At 41.3% G+C, this 22,807-nt stretch overlaps 1 protein-coding gene and 1 long non-coding RNA gene across 19 annotated transcripts in view; one reads left to right on the forward strand and one right to left on the reverse strand.

The window, feature by feature from the left end:
- Nucleotides 1-15,211, reverse strand: part of PAM (peptidylglycine alpha-amidating monooxygenase) — a 122,703-nt gene extending 107,492 nt beyond the window's left edge. For 8 of the 18 annotated variants that reach the window (XM_032095851.1, XM_032095862.1, XM_032095860.1 and 5 more), the window contains exon 1: nucleotides 15,095-15,211. The gene's annotated coding sequence lies outside the window, so the exon portion shown is untranslated. Of the gene's footprint in view, nucleotides 1-4,651; nucleotides 4,781-13,855; nucleotides 13,919-13,943; nucleotides 13,991-14,267; nucleotides 14,287-15,094 lie in introns of those variants that run through there. The other 10 variants (XM_032095861.1, XM_032095859.1, XM_032095858.1 and 7 more) reach the window with 6 other exon arrangements.
- Nucleotides 15,212-15,308: 97 nt separating this feature from the next.
- Nucleotides 15,309-22,661, forward strand: LOC116438471. The gene is made up of 2 exons (XR_004237763.1): nucleotides 15,309-19,272; nucleotides 21,302-22,661. It is a non-coding gene; the product is annotated as an uncharacterized LOC116438471 (long non-coding RNA).
- The last annotated feature ends 146 nt before the right edge of the window (nucleotides 22,662-22,807 follow it).

Consider the following 22,807-nt stretch of genomic DNA (forward strand, 5'->3'; position numbering starts at 1 on the left):
GAAGACAGGAAACTGCACTTATACAAATAAATATAGATAGGTTTGACATTAATTAAATCATCAATCCTTTCTTGCACGCTAAGGCCCTAGGTGTTACATCTTCCAAAAATCAAATCAAGGGAACATGCTTGGCCAAGGTCAGCTGCTCTTAATTCATTGTTAGGCTCTAACAGTAGATACTACAAAACACTGGAAGTTCACATTGAGGTATTATCCCCATGCAATCACTCCTCTCTCTGGGGGTGTGATATGGTAATTGGAAAAGCCGCAGTGCAGATTTTCAAAATTATCTAAGCAACAATATTGGCTCCAGAGCACTTTGTTACTATTGCTGCATTACGCTCAGGTTTTATTCCACTTTATCTAAGAGCTCTAAGACCAGTGCTGCTGTTCTCACACTGGTAATGTATTTTTTTCCAAGTTTCATTTTATGCAATTTAAGTATCAGAAATGGCAATAAAGGAAGTACTTCAGTGAAACTTGACTTCCCTAAACAGAAGAGTGATACTATTCCATCCCTGTTAGATTCATTTCCTGCCTAGGCAGAGTTCTGGATGGAGAGCAAGACCATTTGAAAAACAAATCAAACTAAGAAGTGTGAGTGGGACAGGAAAACACGTGACAAAGACAACAGCAAAACTAGCTAGTGAGGCAACCATTCTGAAATATGAAAAAAAGTAGCAAACAAAAACTTAAATCTTTGAATAGAATAACCTTTGGATAGTAAACCTTTGAGAAGGTTTAACTACTGTAGTAAAATACATTTTAAACAGAACTTAGAGAACGAGTGACACAGTTCTCAAGGGACATGCTTAATTTAAAGCCCTCATACTCATTTAAATCCCATGTTAACTTACAGAAAAGTTCACACAATCTGGATGACATACCTGTTCATAACATGCCACCAGATCTCCCAACTACAGTGCACTCTAACGGCACAATTACGGGCTCATCTTGAAGTGTTACAAGTTCTATATCAACAGCAGTACAATGAAACGGTCTTTGAAAATACGAGGTTATAACCAAAGATTAGTTACAAAGATTAGTTACAATTTATTTATATTGAGACACTTAAGGGAAAGTAACAAAAAAAAGTTTAATGTTTTAGTCATTTCTGAAGCTCAAGGTTCCAAAACAGAATAAAACATTCATATAATGAATTCACTGAGAATACTAGCAAGTTTTCTACTACTTCATTGTGTAAAGGTGAAAGAACTGGTGCTGGAAGCTCATTATTTACTCCTAAGAAGCAAGAACAGGATAGGGACAAACCTTAGCAAAAGCCACTTGGGGAAGACCCAAGAAACAAACATTTCCACAGATCAAAGATTCTCTCCCATGATCAAGTTGTGGTGTGAGACTAAGCACAGACACTTGAGAGAAACCATGCCAGATCAAAGCAAGTTTTCCAAAACAAACTGCTTCATGCTTACAACTAACTTCTGATCCAGCAACTACTGCAAGTAATAGTCACAAGTAATCAACTGAACAGACAACTTCTTGCTACATTAGCTAACTATGAAATACATTTTCCAGCAAGCAAAAAGATGGTAAAGAAACACAACAGTGTCAAAACAAATAATTACTACAGTGCACACACAAGACCCACAAGGCTATCACAACAGTAGAAGTATATGCAACAAGTTGGTAAGACTTTTGTAGGTGGCCAAAAAAACATTACCAATTCTCTAACACATTGCTAACTTCAGTGCCTACCAAAAAATAAAATAAAAAGACTACGTACGTAATTTTGTTTCCAGTCTGATTAGATTCAAAAGCCAGCTAAGGCAAGTGGAAGGACTGAATTGATCACCAATTCGCTACACATGCCCACAATTTCCACTGATATGTATCATGACAAAACAAAAGCACAAAAATCGATCTTGTAATATAGATAATGTAGGATTGAATTGTCTATCTGCATCATCCTCACACATCCTTAGGAATAAAAGGCCAAGTATCAGACACAGGATACTGTTAGAATACCAAACTCCAAATTAGAGATGTCTTTTGAAGACCACATAAAAACAGCAATGGATGTCTAAAGGCATGTATATTTTTTTTCTTCCTTTGCCACAAGCAAAGCAGAAGATCTGGTAGCTATTTACTTTGTTTAATTTTACTATTTCTTCTGAAGATGAAACAGATCACACCAGATAAATGCAGTTAAAAAGAAGCAATGTGCACTCGGTATCCCATGGGAGGAAAAAAGCAGGTATCAAACTTCTCAGTACAGGCCACTGCTGCAAAATTATCTGCCAGTGTGCCCCATGCCAACATGTGCTGCATGCAGCTGGGTATCATGAAAGATACATCCCCTACTTCTTGTCAGAGGAAGATACATTGTGAACACACTTGTAGATGTATCCTCAGCAACAGAAAACAGTTACACAAAAGGAAATATTTTAAGTTTTATTCCAGTCTGGAATCCCAAAATAGAAAATTGACAGGAAACCATCCTTTATTTATGAAAAAAATAACCAAAGAAAAGATAAATATAGACCACAAAAACAAATCAGGACAGTGGACAGACTGGGTACACCTACTGCTTCCCTATTCAGTGGGAAAAGAGCACTCCTGGTATAAGAGGACCATTCCCTACTCCAATTTGGTAGCTCACATACAAACCCTGTATCAATTAACTAGATCTGGGTCGTCCCCACCAAGGTGTAATGGGTGGCTGAGACGTCACAGAAAGTTAACAAATCTTATATTGTGTTGGCAGTACACTGGAGCATTCACATCTGTCACTGGGTAATGGTTCTGATGGTTATAGGCCTGAGGCCACTGTATTTCACAGGGTCCCATCCCTATAACTAAAAAATAAACTAATTAAAATTAGTCACTTGGAGAGACAGGGAGGGGGAGAAGGCAGAAACTTGTTATACCTCTTTGCTCTTATAGTTGGGTTCCTACTTGTATTTTCTGACAAAGTGCAGGTAGCTTAAGTACATGAATACTAGGTATGACTTGATGGCAAGAAAAGCTTTCAAGACAACAGGGGGGCAAATATTCTTCTGGGGTTCATGCTATCACTGCAGGGAAAGTTGTTACAGTTCCTGCTGATTTGGAAACTTCCTCAAAATGGATTGCATTAAAATGGTACAGGCTAGCCAGAGGCGACCTAAAGATCATCCAGATCATTACAGCTGTCAGAGGCTGGAGTCATTCAGAAAGCCCATTCTTCACTTCAGCAGCCCCATCTGGACAGTAAGGATGCCTGACTGCTCCCAGAGAATGACAGCTGGTTACTGATTGCTAAACAAGGCCATGCCACACAGAGATGAAGTGCCCAATTGTTGTCACTCTGATCCAGTGAGCTGTATCCAAAGCTGTGGGATGGGATGCAGTGAAGGATTTCTCTGGACTTCCAGCTGCTAATGAGCCACAGCAGAAATCCACACACTCGTGTCAGGTTCAGCAATATACTCCCACAGTACTGCCACCGAAGTATCTTCACAGATCCACAGTTTGCCATGGGCTGGTAGCCCAGTATTTGGAAGACATCAGTACTTCCCCACGCTGCAAATCACTCTGTTAGGGGGATGATGTTATCTACATCACTGAACAAGAAGAGGGAGAAGCACTGAGCAATGCCACTGAGGCAATGCAAAATCATGGCTAGGAAATGAACTCCAAGAAAATTCAGAGAACTGTCACAGGAGCAAAATTTGGAAGGATAATTTGGCAGGCACGTCACAGAATGATGCTCAAATCAGCTGAACAAATGATACTTTATATAGCAGGAACACAAAGTAGAAACACAGAAAATTGTTGGTATATGATGGTTTCAGAGGCAATTTATACCATGTTTGGCCCAGCTATGAAGATCATTATACAATATAATAAGAAAAAAAAAGTCAAGTGGAAATGGTGCATTTCTACACTTACATCTCCCAGCCAAAACAAAGAGAAAAGAGGAGAAAACAGGACAAATTGTCCTAGGTAACAACAGCGTGCCTCTACTTTTGGCACAGCAGTTCCCACAGTATGAGCAATAAACCCAAGAGGAGAATGGATGTTTCACTGATTGGACATCAAGAAATGGAAAGCAACATCCTTTGAAATGGCTGAGCAAACCTTCCTAACCCATCAAGGAAAGGGAGGAGCAAGCCGTATGTTAAATTAATGGCTGTATGTATGGTGCTGGAAGAATGATCAGCTTAAGAAGTCTTTTTTCTGACGCTTGGGCAGTATACAAAGGTTTCACACCATACTCTAGGAAATGACAAGCAGATGACTGGATGCCTTTTAAGAATACCTGCAAATAACAGAAGCAAGAAAAACTGCACAACAGCCCTAGGGAAAGACAGAGCACTAGGTGGCCCCAGGCCACACTTGACAGACACTATACTGGGCCACTTCCAAAAGGCCAGGGTTTGCAGTAAATACTGGTGATGGCAGATCACCTGACTGTGATTGCCTACCTCCCCTGCCAACGAGGTCATTATGAAAGGCCTTCACTTTTTAAACCAATGGGTAGGTATTCTCACTTGCATTAAATCATATAAGGGTTGTCATTTCCAGGAGAAATGGTGCAGTTGTGGGATGGTGGTCACCAGGCAACATGAGTTTATCACATATCCCCATCAACCTTAGTAAAGCATACTAAAAGGCTTACCAAAAACCAGTTGTGAATTCTTCCACCTACCTGCCCTTTGGTGGATTTGGCCAACAGTGCATTAATAATTCTGAATTAGCAGGGCATGAGTCCAAGGTTACAGCACTTACAGACTATCGTCAGGTCATCACCACACAGCAACAGACACCAGGTTCCTGTCTGAGACAGAAGAGTGGGGTGCTTCTTGGTACTGGAAGGACAATCTTGTTTACAGTGATCCCTGCCAAGACACCAGCCCAGGTGCCAGAAACTACATCCTTAATTTCAGTACACTTTGCCAATATTCCTTAATATGTTCTGCAACATGTATTTTGCAAAAATTATGCTTCCCATTCCTTCAACAGAGAGCAGATGTGGCATTCTCTCTGGGAATTCTCACAGTTATATTTAACCTGCAGCAACATCCATTGGCAACCTGGGAGTGACAGTGGTGCCCCATCACACCCGCCCAGCACAGTTTTGGGCACAAAGGACACTTCAGTGGGAACTAAAAGGCCAGTTTTTAGAGCTGATCAACATCCAAGGATGACAGCAAAGGGAGCCTTGAAAATGGGTGTGTGGGGGAAGATCTCCATGCTCTGACGACCCTTGAAGAGTTTGCTTTACCTTGCCCTTGCTATTGTACTACTCTTACAGAGCAAAGTAATACTCAGTGGGAGTTACTAACTTTCTTTCATACATACTAAAACGTTGAAACACCTTTGGTATGCTAGAGTTAATAAGATTAATTCCAATCCATGAAAGAATGACCATAATAACTCACTGCCACTATGTGAAGAGGAAGCTTGATTTTGATTTTGAACACTGTTTGTCAGAGGCACGTGGCGGAGGGGCTGCACACGTGCCACTTGCAGGAGGCAACTAGGAGAAGATGGGGAAAAGCCTTGTCTCTGGGGAGACTTTGCCTGGCAATCATTTCATATCTCATATGGGACAAGCAGTCAACAAGAGACCACCAAGGACACTGTACCCTCCAGAGAGGCTCTCCAATCAGAAGGAAAAAGGTCTCCACCAATGGACTGCAGTGGAACGTTGGACTGGGCCAATGGTCTCCTGTTAGCAGGCAGACTTTGGGAGGAGCCAGGGGGCATAAAAGTAACTGAGTCACAAGCTCTGGGGCTCAGGGTCAGGCTTTTTGAGTTGAGGCTTTTTAAGTTGGGGCTTTTGGTCTTGTCTTTTTGCCCAGGCTTGAGGTCTGCTTCTACCCTGGCTCTAGCCTGTCCTTGTCCTTTTTGCCCTGGCTCCAGCCTGCTTTATGGCTTTTCTGCTCTCGCTGGCCTTTGCTCTCCCTCCCACTCCCTGGGCGCTTGGCTGGAGACCGGCTGACCTCGGAGCCTTGTGTGTAGCCTGTGTCCTGCCCTACCTCTTCGCCTGTCCCAGCCGCCGCCTGTCCTGCCTCCCTGTGTTCTTGTCCGACGCCCTGCCCGCTTTGTCCCTGCGTTCCTGCCTGCCTCTAACCTTGCTTCGCCGATCCAGCCCCGTACAGGGTTCTGCGCCTCCTGCCAGAGCGCGCACCCCCTCACCTGGTGTCCGGCCGCCCGCCGCCGCGGGAGCAGTGCCTGTGGAGCCGTGCCTCCCGAGAGCTGCGAGGCACCCGGCAGGCAGCGCGCACACACCCCCTGACACCTGGACACGGACCGCACTCCCCCACCTTCTGGTGGTAATGCCCGCTTCTTCTCTGTGTCTCCCCTCTCTCTTCCCCCCCCCTCCATTCTTTTTCATCTTCCTTCCTCCTTTTCTGTCTTTTCTAGTCCCCTTTAGTAGGGCAATTCCCTCTTTTTTTGTTACCAATAAACGGTTCTCAGATACAATACTATCTTGCTTGACTTAATTTTATCCTAGACCATCTGTTTTAAAAGAACTCCTTGCAGTTCCCCACAGTGGAACGCAACACACTACCAAGCTGTGAAGCTTGTGACTTATGGAAAATATGAAAGGTAATTGTCCTTCCTGAGAAAATTATATAGAAAATTTCTTATGGGAATTGTAATGTAATGTCACATAAATCACTACATCTTACTTCAGCTTACTAACAATTTAAGCCTACTTCAGATTTTGAGATCACATCCTAAAGAAACACATTTTGGGGTGTGCAAAGCTGTCAGCAAAAACAGCCTCAAGCCATTTCCAGAGCTGGACCCTTACCATGTAGCAGCAGGTAGACACCACACAAGGTGGAGTCCGACCTTGTGTAAGAAAGACACGGACATGCAGCCCAAGACCAAACACAGGATACACAGCTGATTGAGGGACCTACAGCATCTGTCATATGAGGAGAAGTGGGACTGTTTACAGCCTGAAGAGAAGGCCTGCTTAGGATGAGGTGAAACCTAATCAAGACACGTAAATAAAATTGATCAGCATGGGATGAAAGCATGTCAAATTTTCCTCAGCAGTGACTGAAAAGAGTCAACAGGGATAAACTGAATCAGAAGAAATTCTACATGCACAAAAGAATATACTTGCTTATTACAAGAGGGGTCAAACATGGGAAAAGGCTGCCAAGAGAAGCTGTGGAGTCTCCATCCATGGAACTACTCAAAACCTGAGTGAACAGAGTCATACACAACCTGATATAGCTGGTCCTACTTAACTGAGGGTGGAGTTACACTACATCATCTCCAAAGGTTCCCTGCCACCTCAACTGCTCTGTGATCCTATATTAATCTCACAGGGAGAAAGCTGGGTGAGACAGTCAAAGAAAAGACAAAAAAAAATATCAGCAAACACTTTTTTTTTGCCAGAAAGAAACAAAACTGGAAATCACTGTTTAATTAGCATTCTGGTAACTCTCATATGTAATAAAAACTATGTTATATATGAACAGCTTTTATAAGAACAGCTAGGTTCTCCCAAACCAGGTACTACAGCAAGTTCTTCTGAAAGGACTACAGTAAATTAACATTCTTAAAATGGTGATTAAAATACATTAACACTGTCTCAATACAGACAACAGTAAACAAGCAGAAAGCAAAAAGTATTTCAAGTCAGGATAAAAAGGATGCTTTAAAATCCATCATAAATCCTTAATCTCTTCCATAATGAGATTGGGATTCTTAGTACCATAAAATCCATCTCAATTTGAGGTCAGGGTACAACAGGCCTGCAAAAGGAATTAAAACCAACTGAACTTAACCAATCTGAATATAAATAATCCATAGAAAACTAAAGAATATGGCATAGAAATCTGCAACAGAGGTGTGATTTAGAACAAAACACTAGCTTCCTCCCGCCTTCAGGTGGACTGCTGCAAGCAAGGCAAGGCTGACTTGATCAGTTTTCAAGTCCCTTTTCTTCACTTCTGCTTTACAGCACACAAACAAGATTCAGGGAGAAATCTATTAAAGGAAGCTGACTTGTAAAGCAAAAAAAATCACTGACTCTGGAACAGTCACAAAGCAGTAAGCACTGTTATTACTGATAAAACACTGGAGTACAACCACCTTCAGTACCTGAACAGATGTAAAGGTGCAGTTTCACAAAGAGTTAACTCAGCTGGGAAGGGGTACAGGGAGCAATCACAAATAACAGGTGGGTATGTGCTTCTAAAAGACAAAGCTATGGCTTCCTGAAAAGATGAGGATGAAGAAGATAAGCATAATTGTATACCAATTATGCTGGAATATGAATGCATGTTAATGAATCTCACAGAACAAGTATTCAACTATTCTCAATAATTATTAATGTAAACTTTTAAATATCTGTTGAAGACATGAGAAGTAATAAATTTACTGTGACACAGGTTAGTTGTATGACCCATTCCATTCAGTCTGTCCTTCTTTCTTCCACCTCACTTCACGTTAGCCTGATTTTCAACCTTACAGTCTTTCACTTCAGTTTTTTCAGTCACTAGTTCATATAAGCCCATCTCTTATTCCAGTTTTCTTCCCCTTACCCAGATCCTTGTCAGCCCATCCCCAGAGTTCAGAGAGTTTCTCCCTCTCCTGGTTGTGCATCCCTACCAGGTCACAGTCCCAATAGTATCTACAGACACCACATTTCTCTACCCATTGGCTTGCTCCTGCAGACTGACCTTCAATGCAACCCTTCCTCTCCTCTCCAGTTCACCTACTTCTCCTTGCATTCTCTTCTAGTCTCTGTTTGCACTCCTCTTATTTCTTCACAGCAAAACAACACCTCAACCTTCAACTGGAAGACTTCATCACCAATATTCAGTAACTTGTCAATGTTACAGTCTGTAGACCACAGAAACTTACTGTGGGAAGTGAAATATCAGACAGCCTTCTAAGCCTTCAAGGCTGACCATCATCCTGTAGTTTAGAAATGTACCTTGGACCTACTGCTATTTACAAGTACATTAATTCACTTTAGTTTCAATAAAGGTGTTTTATTAAAACTGAATCAAAGAGAAAAGGAATAGATTTTGAAGTAAAAAGTAATTAGAAACAGAGAGAAATTAGAAACAGAGTGGCAGAAAAAATTGTATATGAACTTACATTATCTTAGCTCATTATACCATCTTTCTTCGATGAAACAAAATATCATTACCCAAGACAAAAGAAAATGCAGTAGAGCTGGCCAGGGGTGGGGGGTTAACTATTTTTTCATCCATACTACAACATGGGGGATTATTAAATTTGAGGAAAGTGGAATAGAAGATGTGAAAAAAAATGGTTAAACAAAGACAACTGAAACAAGATTAAAAGTTATAATTTCATTAACTGTTTCATAAATATAGCCTTACATCTGCATATCTGAACTTCCTCCGATTCAGCTTCATCCCTGTGTTCTGTCACTGTTCCCCACAGAGAGCAGATTTGCACCATCCTCTCCACTTCTTCCCTTGAGGAAGCTGTAGCCTGCAATGGGGTCACACTCAACCTTTTCCTTTCCAAGCTGAATCCAATAAGCTCTTAGTTTTCCCAGTATGTAATGAAACAAAGACAATCTGGACTGTTCAGCCCAACAACATGAAGTCTGAAAGTAAACATAACTGTTCTCTAGAAATAAATAGAAGTATATACAGAGAACAAACTAAGAATTAAGCTACTGAATGATACTAAACAAGAACAATGAGTATACACGAAGACTCTGAATAATTTAGACTTAAAATTATACTGACATTTTCGAAACAAGCCAGAAAGGGCATGCTATGGGTCCTAATTTTTAAGATGAGTAATTGTTTTATCCTATGGATCAAAGGACATTACTTAGAGGTCTGCAACAGAAAGCAAATGTACAACTAACAAAAAACCCCCCATTTTTATATGTGGGTGGAAGGGATAAAAGCAAAATAAATCTTCTATAGTTTTGAAGTGGTCCTCTAGTGTTAATCTAGTCCTGCCCTTTAAAAAAAAAAAAAAATCACAAACCGTAAGTTCAATATAAACATTTCCTCATAATTCCTTTTTGTTCCCAACTATGAAAGACTAATAATCTCTTTTTTGTTACAGTATGAAGACCTGAGGCATACACAACACAAAAGACTCAGAAAGCAAGAAGGCCACTTGCAACATACAATGGGAGTGTCAGAAGAAAGATAAGCAAAATAAAAAACAAGTTAAGTCTTGATTAACCCTACGCACTAGGGACTCTGACACAGAGATAGATGATTTTACAACAGACAAACTTTTGAGATACCCTTGTTTTGTAGGGATTTCTACAGTAAAGTACTTGTATTAGTACACTAGGGCCATGAATGTACAAGATCACCAACTAAAACCCTAGAAATAGGACTGAGACAACCAAGTGGAGCCATAACATCCAAGAAAGAATATTGGTAACTGTGGAATGGAACTGGGAGGCAGCAGCGGAGTATGAGACCATGCCACATTAATGGATCAGCAAATATGAGTCAACATCACCTTCAGCATTCTTTGTCCAAATGGAAGATAAATGCAGCAAAGATCACACAACATCATTACCAGTCAAGAATGAACCAAAAGACACAGTGAGGATTTGGTAGCCAGCATCCCTTTCTCCCTTGTCACTGCAAGTACTCATACTGAGACAGCAATCTGTCCCGGTCCTCCTAAATGTAGCACTGCAAAAGCAAGAGTATGAAAGGATGAAAAAAATCTATGAGATTTCAAATACAAGTTTATGAAAATTAATTTGTTCAAAAACAGAAGTCATGTTAGTGATCCATTGAGCTGCTGCACTTTAAACACTCACCTCATATGGTAACACACCCTGTCTGGCTATTGCAGAGCCTTGGTATCTTAAAGCAGAGCACTCACCAAGTGACATCTGTTGCATAAAATGCAGGAACTTCACCACTGCAGCAGGAATAGCCTAAGTTATCATTTACTGCCTTTCAATTTCAGCAAAACACACTTTGTTCTTTCCATAAAACAGTGGGTTCTGCTGAGTACTTTCATTGCCAATAACAGAATACATTGATGGGTGGGGGGAAAGCAACAAAACCCCTTCCTCTAAAATGCACAGCAAGAGCTCACAGGGATTGGAGTACTACTGCAACAGAGCTCTTCCAACTAATGACTGCTAAGTGTCTTCATTAGAAACACACTGCCTGACCTCCACCTATTAAATAAATTGGAAAAGCTTGCTTTCTTCTGGCATCTCTTCATATACAATATATGCATATCCTTTTAGAGGCTAGTGTTCAATTTCATTCACATTCTCACTTAGATATGAAAGAGAATCTCTATCCAACTTGTGTTTCTCAACAGCTGTAATAATAAAGCCCAAAATTTTAGATATATACCTGAAAAACAGTGCTTCAAAAAACAGCACTAACCATGAATTTTGCTTCCCATATATACTACACTATTTATACACAAGTGGTCCACACTTTCATTCCCAGATACTTTTAATATAAATTCACGTTGATATATTTAACATAAATTATAAAGTAACCCATAAAATCTGAGATCTATTGAATCAAAATACTTTTCAAGAAAAACTTTTACATCTTTCTGCAGGAAAATGCTTTTAGTTGATTCAATATCCTTGAACAATACATAAATGACACCCTCTCCTCCTTACCCTGGCCCATTGGAAGAAACTGAATTTGAGTACAGGTAAAATTGACAGGAAATGAAATAGAGTCCTTCACTTATCACAGAGAAATGAAGGGGATTCATTAAGGAGTATGTTTTAAATTCTCACTGTCTTTCTGCTGCCCTATGCATTTCAATTTTTTATGTCCTGACTGCCTTACGGAGGAGATAAAAAACAAAAAGGAGGAGAAAGAAAAAGGGGGGGGGGAAGGTGAAAAGTGGTGAGGAAAAGCAAAACAGAGGGGGGGAAGGGTGAAAAGGGGAGAAGAGGAGGAGGCGACAGAAGTGGGGGAAGGCAATAAAGGAGGGGGAAGGCGATCAAAAAGGTGATGTGGAAAGAAAGAGAGAGGGAAAAAGAAAAAAAAAGGTAAAAAGGAGAGAGGAAGAAGAGGACAAAAAAGAGAAAGGAGGTGGAGAAAAAAGAGGGGAGGGGAGAGGAAAAAAGAGAGAGAAAAAAAGAGAGAGAAAAAAAGAGAAAAATACTTGGTTGTGCCTTGAAAAACACCCTGCACTCACACCCTGAGCTCATTTGATTGACCCAAGCTCTGTAGCATGAAGAAAACATTTCTCACTAGTCAGAGAATGTCCAGTGTTTCTTTTTGCCACTTTAACATTAGACTAAACTTGGATGACTTAAGTAGAGACCTCTTTAAAATCATTCAGAATATTTTGACTATACATATTGTCATTCTAGACCAGCCTGGTAAACCAGTCTAGCAACAATTTGCTAGATTGCTCAGATCAGCCAGCACTAGATCTTGTCCTCAAGACACAAGACAACTAAGACAACTAACATGGTATAGCCTATTGCTACCATACAGAATATGGTAGATATGGTATAAACTACTCTTTTAAGTACTTAATCCTAATTGTCAGTAATAGTTTTGAAGTATACACACACACACACACATATATATATATATATATATATAAATACTTTGTCTAGCTTGTTTGGCTTCATTTGTGATATATTTCAAAACTCTGTACTAATTATAACTTTGGGTAGTATTACTATAAGCATCTCCAGAGATTTATTCATCTTGAATATCACAAGCAATGGTCAGATACAATTAAGGATTAAATGGAAACCTGGCAAATTACAAAATTCCTTTAAAGTATATTTTTAAGTCTTAATTGCAATGTGCATGACATAATTTTTGAGTATTCAATACGAACACTTCTGTCAATCTATAAAATGAGCACTTTGGAACAAATCCTGATCTCTGGGCACCTTCTGAGCCATTACTACACATCATATGGAAGCAGTATGGTAAGAGCAAGTTTCTGTTCAATATGCATGCATTTTACAACACAGTTCCTTTGGATTCACCCCTAAGGAATCATGAAAAAAACATCCTCTCTGACCATTTTGTGGTATCAGCAACATGCAGGGAAATTAACTTCCACAACAAGCAGATCAATCCTATCTTGTATTACTTGACACTTGGTAGCCCTGAGATTCTCTCACTTGACAAGGAAGCAGATAAAGCATCAAAATGGTGGGTTTGTGTTTTGGATTGGATCTCTGAGATTATTTTTGAGCCTGCTTGCGCACACACACTTGTGCAGACCTCTGCCTCCATGTATCTAAGGAAGTATCTGCTTTTGGCTACTTACTAGCCATTACCTCGTAGATCTCTCATTTTCACCTCTCCCAGTGGTGAGATCACCACGTCAAAGAAGCTAGCGGAGTATGTAAGGACTAAATTCAACCCACTTTCCATTTTTAATGTGTGCAATCAGCAAATATGCTTCAGTCTTCTAGAGAAGTTATTTCTGAAAACTAGCTCCTAATTTCAGATTTACAGTACAAGACAGACATGTGATTTCAGATCTGTAGCAAAAAAGAGAAATATAAATAGGAATCTAACACATAAGTACTTCAAAAAATTAAGTTCAGTTAAAATTTTGGTATTAAACTGTAATTTTCTGAAAGCTATATATTTATTACTGATGTTTTTAATGTGAGAACCCCAGCAAAGACAGAGAATGACTACCCCAAATTGAAAAGGAAAACAACTGATTTGTATCAAGTGACATATCATAAAGAGACTTGTGATATTAAAAATGCCTGTTGTCTTGTAAGACGACTTCCATTTCCATGCCAAACACTTTTTCTTTAATAAGTAGCTTAAAAATTCTAATTAATGCAAGTGATTTGTCTTTTTTTTTTTTTTTACTCCAATCTATAAGAACACTCATCTGCAAGCCTACAACAGGTGATGTGAAAACAGTCTATGGTAAAACCTACCAACGACGGCACCTCCGTGTTCGCAGTCCACAAGTCAGTCCGAGAACTGACCGAGGCTTTACCATTGCTGAAGAGCTTTGGAATTCACCCCTTCCAATAGTTCTCACAGCCACGCTCTGGCAAGTGGATAGTTATCTGGCACGTTCAAAAACATGCGCAAAGCAATTTATAAGAGACTGATACACAAAGCATACATATTCTGAAAGTAATGCCTGAAAGTAACACGTGAGTTTTAAAGGAACAGAATGAGCAGTGAAGGCAAAGAAAACCAACAAAGCCAAACCAACAAAAACCCAAACAAAACAAAAAAACAAAACAAAACAACCAACCGAACAAAAACAACAAAAAAAAAAAAACCAAACAAACAAAATTTTTTTTAAAAGCCACTCCCAGAGACTATTGGGAACCATACCCAACTCAAAACAGCTGGAAGTCGAAACTAACAAAATGTCAGCACTTGACCGCTTCCCATGGCTGGACACCCAGAGGTGAAGAAATGACGGCGCCAGCGGGGCAGTGCCAAAGTCCGGAGGGGCTCTGGCTCTCCGCCTTCAGCCATCTTCCCGCCGCCGGCATGCCGCCCGGCCCTTTAAGCCGGACCCCATGACGGGCGGAAGGCACCAGCCCCGGGACGGCCCCGTTCGCTGTCCGCCGGGGCTCGGGCTGGAGGCGCCGCGGGAAACTTTGGCGGGCAGGGAGCGCGCTGTGCCCCGGCAGTCCCGGGGAAACTCGTCCCTCCCGTCGGCCTCGCACAGGACACAAAGTCCCGGCGGGAGGAGCAGAGGCTCCGCCGCATCCACCCCCTCGGGCGGCGGCGGCAGTGCTCAGCCAGGGACAGAGCGGGCGGGATGGGGCTACCCCCGCCTCCCAGCGCCGCAGCCGCCGCAGTCCGCAGCCCGCAGGGCAAGAGCCGGTCCCAGCACCCACACGGCCGCGGCCCCCGGCGGTGCTAAGCGGCCCCCGGGCGTCCGGGAACCCGCCCCGAGGCATCAGCGGGAGGCGCCGCGCCTCGGGCAGCGCGCAGGGGAGCGGCGCCGCCGCCGCACGTGTGCCCAGGCAGGGGCAGCGCCGAGCGCGGCCGGGCGAGAGTCGGGCCGGGGCGCGGGACCGGCACCGGCACCGGCACCATCGCGGGGCTCGGGGGAATCACCGCAACTCAAAGTACCCGTGCTCCGGCTCCCGCTCCTCCCCTGCCCGCAGTCCCCGAGCCCGGGCGAACGCGGCGCAAGTGGAACTCACGGGAGGAAGGTGCGTCGCACCGCCGACTCCCCGCCGACCTACCCTCCGGCTGCCGGCGGCGACACCGACACCGACACAAGGGTCTGTCGCCGCGACCCCCTTCCTGCCCCGCCCCGAGACCGCCCCCCCCGCGCCCCGCCCCTCTCCGCCCCGCCCGGCGCGGGGGACGCGGCGGCGCTCACGTCGGCCCGGCAGGCGCGCGGGGCCGCCGGGAGGCGCTGTCCGAGCTTGCTGTGCTCCGCGCCCGGCCGGGCCGGGCCAGGCCGGGAGCCGGGCCCAGCTGAGCGGCGGCCACAGGGAAGGGGCTGGGGTCCGCAGGGGAAGACTTGGAGTCCTCAGGGAAGGGTTCGGTGTCCGCAGTGAAGGGCCTGGGGTCCACAGGGGAGGGTCTGGAGTCCGCAGAGAAGGGGCTGGGGTCCGCAGGGAGCGGGCTCGGGGTCTGCTTGGAGGGGTCCGAGCCGTGAGAGCCCAGCGGGGAGGGAACAAAGCGCCCCGTGCCGCTCTGACTGGCCTCGGGCAGGAATGGGCGGGTCCCTGTGCAATCAGTCCCGGGGGGTGAAGCCCCTTCGTGCTGGGAGGGGAAAGGCTGTGGTTGCGGGGTCGCAAGCCGTGGTCAGCGAATTGAGGGGAAAGCTCTGCAGGCCCTTTTCCGGGTGTAGGGTGTAACACCAGCTCAGGATAGAAGGGAGCCACGGTATGGTATCCTCCGAGGGATGGGTGCTGGGGATGGCACAAGGCAGATCCTGGTAACGAAGAATCTAAGGCGAACGTGATTGTGGTTGTAAACTCGTCTAGAGCTCCAGCGTACTTGAATGAGACGATATTTTCAGTGGAATTCATAACATTAAACAGGGACTTGAAGCTTGGGCATATGTTACAATGAGCTGTATGTCAACCACATATACCCACCGCATGGGAACCCTGATCAGCATCTCTTGCTGAACAGGTTTGTGCAGGAGACCTTCAAGAGATTTATCTGCATAGTAAAATGGAAAAATTAGGACCCAAATCTGTATTGTTTTTCAGGGACTTTGTGGTGAAGTATTCGTTTATCAAACAGGACTGTCTTATTGCTCCTTAGAAATATAAAAAATTCATATGGTAAAATATAATTCTGCCACCTTCAGATTAAAATAATACTTTTTTTTGAGTAGAGCCACTGACTTCTTTATGATGACAAGTCTGGGTAAGTGGGTCTTTGATGGGTGTTTCAGTATTTCTAAAAAGGGTAGATGTGTTATCAAGATGAAGCATTTTTCTTATAAAATGGAAAATGCATCACGAATTAATTTTTGAAAGCTTATTAACACTAATAAATTAAAGCACATCAGTGGAGTTCTGGCTTGGTCTTAGTTGCCTGGTCCTTCTTCTTCAGAATGTGAAAATTTGCCATGATGGGACTATAGGACATAGCAAGAAATTAGTGATTAATGTGTCCCAAAGGCGCTTTCATTCTTTGATGACAAGAAATATTAAGCTCTTTGAACTTAATATGGTGATTTACTGGCTCCAACTGATTTGCAGAGTCACACCAGCTTTTTTTTGTAGAGCTCTTTGTCATAACAAACCATCATCAAAGTTTCTGCCAGACTTCCCTTCCTTATTGATCTCAATCATGAAAATGAACACTCTAAGTGCAAAGGCCTGGTCTAAGGATTCCAGGATTTGCCCTGAGCAAAGCACACGGTGCTTTTGTGAAATAACAAACTGATCAACACCTGTTGCCGAGGCAGGGCCAACCCAAAGGCTTGCCCCCACCTTAAGCTCTATGTGACATTACCAAAGGGTGCAACTTTGCAGTTTGTCACAGGGGGCTAAGTCCTATTCTAGAAGTTTCCCATGCTAGCTGCTCGTATGCAAATTCTTTAATTGGTGTACATTAATATGTTCTCAAAGCAATCTTTTCAAAAGAAAGCATGGACAAGGATTTGGAGGACCTCAATATAGTCTTTAGGATGTGAATGTTTCCTGAATTGGAAGGTCTTATTTTATGACAATGCAAGGGCCTACAAATTCAGCCCATTTTCTAAGTGCAGAATTTCTGGCTTACAGGTTGTAATGAAAGGAATCAAAGTATTTGGGGTGGGGGGAAAAAAGAGAAAAGCATTGAAAAGATACATTATCAACTCTTTGAAAAGAAACTGGCAAAGAGACTGAACTTGGGGCCTACTATGAGGATAGTCTTTAAAGTTTCCTTTCTGAATTTTAAAAGCCTTTTTTTCAAAATTAGAGAAAATATATTAAAATCTCAGCTTTTTATGACTACCTTTGTATCAAAGTCATTAATTTGAGTAGAACCTGTCAAATGTCCTGGTTTTCTTTATGGTTAACTTAAGGCAGTCTACCTTAGACTTAATGTTTAATGACTGTCTATATAATTCCACTGAATTTTCCTTGATTTACTCATACTGCATTATTACTTCGAGTCCTGTTTTCATATTGCTTCACAAAGGCAATAAAAATGAGTACATTAAAATGTGATGTTTAATTTTTGCCTCCTTCTGAAATCTGAGACTTGACTTAGAGTATCCTGTCCTTTGAATTTGAAAGTTTCTAACACAGAAAAACAAAATAACTTTTAGACTTTATTCTGTGACTTATGCTGTTACCTCTTAGTGTGAAGTACTGAGAAATAAACAAAGTAAACCCCACATCCTGTAAAATACTGGACTTCCCATAAGACTGACTTCACTGAGTTGAGAAATTATTTCTCATCTTGCTTGACTGGATATCTACTTTTATTATAGTTTTTCGTGGGAAATAAAACTGTGGGGGTGTCTTTAGCTTCAAATCTTTTCATTTGCATTAGGTCCAAATTTAGCAAGGACTTGAAGAGTTTTGAGATTAGGTACACTCTAAAGCAATTGATTTTAGACCTTTGACATGAAAGTTAAATAAAAAGATATGTTTGGTTTGTGGTTGTAATCTCATGATTAAGTACTTGGGCTTCCTTCTATACAGGAATAAACTTAAATTAGTGTCCTAAACTCTTGCATTGTGGCAAATTTATCTTGAAATTTTTCATTATCCGTGCCTGAACCATGCTGGACCATCACTGCCTGCCATTTATAGATCTGTGAGAAAATACTGTTTCAATTTGTGCAAAAACTTTTTGAGTCATACAGTCTTCTTATTTATACTTCCCTAATACAATAATATTGTTACTGGCAAGCAACAATAATAAATATTAAATCATGAAGGTCAGTATCATATATCTTGACGAAGTATTTTAGATAGGTAAATTGATTCCAGGCTCTGAGCTCTTTGCTTTGAGCACAATTTACTCTATTTTTGCTACAGATACTTAATTTCCTTTTACCTTGGTTTTTTGGTTAAATTTTTGGTTGGTTTTTTTTCTTAGGAAAAACAAGATACAAACTTTCTCTTTATTCTCTTGCATATGTAAAATTACAGACTGCATCACACACTAGAGAGCTGCAGGGAGATTTTACTTTGCAAATGGAGCAGCATGCTGGCAGCAAAAAGAATGAAAGCCTTTGAAGAGCTCTTTTGAGGATAGAAATCAGCCCATGATTTCCTTCAGGCTGCACTTCCATTCATCACTATTTCCCAGGTTTTTTCCTAACACTCACCAAGACAAATTTCAATTTAAAAAAGGGTCCCGGTGAAAAGGATATATATTATAAAGACATGTAACACAGCTGTTGTTAAGGTATACATTAACCAACATGTATAACTTGTAACATGTGGAATGTCGGTATAAAGCAAAACTATACAAAACAAATACCTTTATATTGGAGGCTTAATTTTACCAAAAAGCTAGCTTCAACTGGCTTCAACTTCAACTCTTGTGCAGTAGATTGTCTCTGCAGACTGGAGATGAGGTAAGCTTTTGGGCCACTGCGGTTTATGTAATGCCTTTCCTATGTGTGAAGAATGTTCATCTCCACCTCTGGTAGGACAGTACTTAATGAATAAAACAGTAATTTATGTCAATGTTTTGAAGAAAAATTATTCATAACATTATCTAGAGTGAAGGCATATATTGTGTACCACTGAAAGTGGTTTCTCATTGTTTCAGAACAGAAGATGTTTATTGTTGTGTCTATCTCATCTATTTGTGCGCTGCTATCCTAGATACACACTATCCTTCAAGTGTAAGAGAAATCTGACATGGCTGAACCTATGTATGAGTGATCATTTGTGCCTCAATGCAGGTAATCCAGTTGTCATTAATTCAAATGTGACAACTCAAGTAACTGCCCTTGGGAAATTGTGTCTATTTCTCCTATGGCTTTTTGTGTGTCTTTAAATAATCTTGCTCTTGCCCTTTTGCCTCTGGGATAGCTAGATAGGTCTCTCTGAAGGGTTGGGATTTTTCCTGTACTTACCTTTTATTTGTTTGCTTGTTTGTTCTGAGAAAAAAGATGTCAGATGTCTGTGGTAATAACAAAAGACTTCCCAAAAAAGTTTTAAGTAGAGTAGAATTAGAACTTACATTCCATCCTTAGATTGTCTCCTAAGAATTTAGTGTAGGAAAACAGTGGATTTGCATTCATTGTTCATACTTAATTGTATTAAGCGGTGACTGAGAGTAGATCCCAGCTCACTACTAAATTCTGACATGTTTTGCTGAAAGACCTAATGACTAAGCTGCAGATATGGTCTCTAGTGAGATACATCACTCCAAAAGGCTAATCTCTCTTCCTGCAAAATAACTTTTTTACAGAAACAGAGGTACCAGTAAATGAAAATGTTTTAAGAAAGTCTATGAGTAGTCCTTTTTGCTCTGGAGGGTTGTGCTGATGTTAAATTATATGCATTTAAGATGTACTTTCACTTTTCCCGTTCAAGATTAAACTACAAAATATTCACAGATTTTAGAAAATGAACCACAGGCACAATGAAAAGAAGGGAAATCAGGTTGTTCTTTGTTACAAAACCTTGAAAGAAGAATAGCCATAATAGGAGATGTAAGAAGATAGAGAAGAGTAGTGAAGTCAAATTGTCCTTTGCATACATGTGCCTAATTGACTATACATATAACTGATTGTTTGCCTAGAACAAGGCAAAATCTGCTAACAAAGTCTACTGAACAAACAACAGTTGTTTAACTTTTAGAATCCATTTATTCTATGCTAACGTTGGTTTTTTAAAGGTAACTGCATTCCGAATCACATGAACAGATAATTCTTCAAGCCAGAGGAAATCATGCTGTGGCAGCTGTATATAAATAAGCAGATTTTATTTTAAAGTGTAGAAAACAAACACTGAAAAATAAGCGCTTGAAAAACTGTCAACATTTAGCTGGGATTTATCTACAGTAAACTTGCCAGTGTTATACCATGCTTAAAGCATTTTTTAATGGGTTGAATCATGCATCCACACTTTTTGAAAATCCAGGTAACTCAATTTGTCATGGGATAACTCATAGTGGGTTCCTTAAAAGCTAATTATTAGACACAGTGCAAGATATTACAAAATTTAATATTTTGGACAAGGATGTAGCCTCAAATGAGCATTGAGGGAGATTACTCAGGCACAAATATATAACGTGAGCAAGACTGTGTGCCATATCAAGCAGTGGTGGGATGTGGGATAGAAGCCAGCTCTCACATTGCTTCATTCAGTAAAACCAATCACGCATTCAAAATTAATGTAAAAGAATGAAGTTATGGCACTGGTAAGAGAGATAGTGAAAGAAATGAAACTGATCTATTTAATACTTACGTAATATTTTAGGTTTATTACTGAATGTTTAAATACTAACTGAGCTTTGCAAAAGCAGTGTAAATTTTGCCCCCATTTTCTACTATGTCCCACAGAATCTGCTGAAGTCTTCATTTCTCTAAGACTAAAAATAAAGCTACCCAGTTGTGGATATAGAACAAATTTAACAATCTGCCAAACTCACCATAATACTGCACTTTTATCAAACTATCAGTCAATAAGACCCTGAATTTTAGAAGACCAAGGCTTCGGTTCTTCATGGAATTAGTGGAAGAGACCCCCTGCAAAATTGCCCTCAGGGATACAGGAGCAGAACAGAGATGGAAACTAATGTTTTTCTTGAAACTAAAATGCTATGTGTAAGAAATGAGGCAACAAAGAAAGGATAGAAGCATGGCTGAGTGAGGACCTCCTAGTCAAAATAAAGTGTAAGAAGGAAATGCACAGGCAGTGGGTCCAGGTATATGTATCCTGAAAAGAGAAGGCTGATGTACTCTTTTTTCTTATTTTTCACAGGCTGTTATTCTTACATTTTCAAGTCCCTGAACCTCAAGACAAGGACTGGATGAACAAAGTCCCATCTTAAGAGAAGGTCAAGTTAGAGACCACCTAAGGAATCTGAATATATACAAGTCTATGAGAAGAAAAATTGAATCCCAGGGTCCTGAGGAACCTGGAAGATATAATTACTAAGCTGCTCCCCATTGTATTTGAAAAGTCATGGCAGAGAGGTGAAGCACCCAGTGACTGAAGAAAAGGGAATAATACTCCCATTTCTAAAAAGGGCAAAAAGGAGGAATAGTGGGGAATACTGACCAGTCATCTTCACTTCATTACCCAGTAAGATAAGGAACAGATACTCCTGTAAGTGTTGTTGAGGTGAATGGAATATAGGGAGGTGATTAGAGACAGACATCATGGCTTTTCCAAGAGCAGAATGTACTGGACTACTCCAGTGGCCTTTAATAATGGAGGAGCTATGTAAGTGGACAAGATAAGAGATACTGATGTGTGTACCTGAGGTACCCTAAGTCCTTGGATATGACCCTTCACAATATTCTCTAAATTAGAGACAAAGAAAGGTCTTTTTGTGAAGGCCTGCTGTGGCAGGACAATTGTTTTAAACTGTAAGAGCATAGGTATAGATTGGGCATAAGGAAGAACTTTACTGTAAAAAGGTGATGGGGCACTGGAAGTAGTTGCCCAGAGAAGCAGGGGGTGCCCCATCCCTGGAAGTGTTCAAGGCCAGGCTGGATGGGGCTCTGAGCAACCTGGTCTAGTGGAATATGTCCCTGCCCATGGTGAAGGAATTGGAACTAGATGGTATTTAGTGTCCTGTCCAATACAAACCACTCTGTCATTCTATGGTCTCCTGATTCTATGATTTGATTATTTGAAGACTTAGTTAACATATTTTCATTACTCCTCATTAACCCAGGATTTACTTGTCCATTAGAGAACAAAAGAGACACTAGGTATTATGCCAGAAAGAAGAGATCACAAACTCGGTCCTTCTTCCAGAAAGAAGGAGACAGGATCCCACCAACATGGAATGTTTGGAGATGATGTGCAAATTGCTCTTTCTTGAAAAGACCGCAGCTGGTTCAGACATCCACTTTCACTCTGACGTCTAACAAAGGAGTCCATGCATTGCTTGTGGTCTCTGAAGAAAGGTATCCAACCATTTTTTTCAGACAGATTTAATTAATCCTCTCTATGGAAAGCCTTAGAAATGCATTTAAATCTTAAAACAGCAACACATCTTTCTCTCTCTTGTCATGTATTTACTCTTTTTCCAGTTTACTTCCTTATATCTTACTGCTATTTACATGCCAAAAGATTCCCTCTGGAAGTTCCTCCAACCAGGTTAAGAAAACAACAGGAGAAAGTGCTGAGATCTGGCAGATGTCCTTTAGGTATATGTTAGGTATTTGCAGAGGTAATTCTCTCTTAAAAATTATCACCTATGGAAAAGGACAGCAAGCCACTGAGTGAATTTGGAATATATCAGGGATATGAAGT

This window comes from Corvus moneduloides, chromosome Z (assembly GCF_009650955.1).
Source record: "Corvus moneduloides isolate bCorMon1 chromosome Z, bCorMon1.pri, whole genome shotgun sequence".
NCBI lineage: Eukaryota > Metazoa > Chordata > Aves > Passeriformes > Corvidae > Corvus > Corvus moneduloides.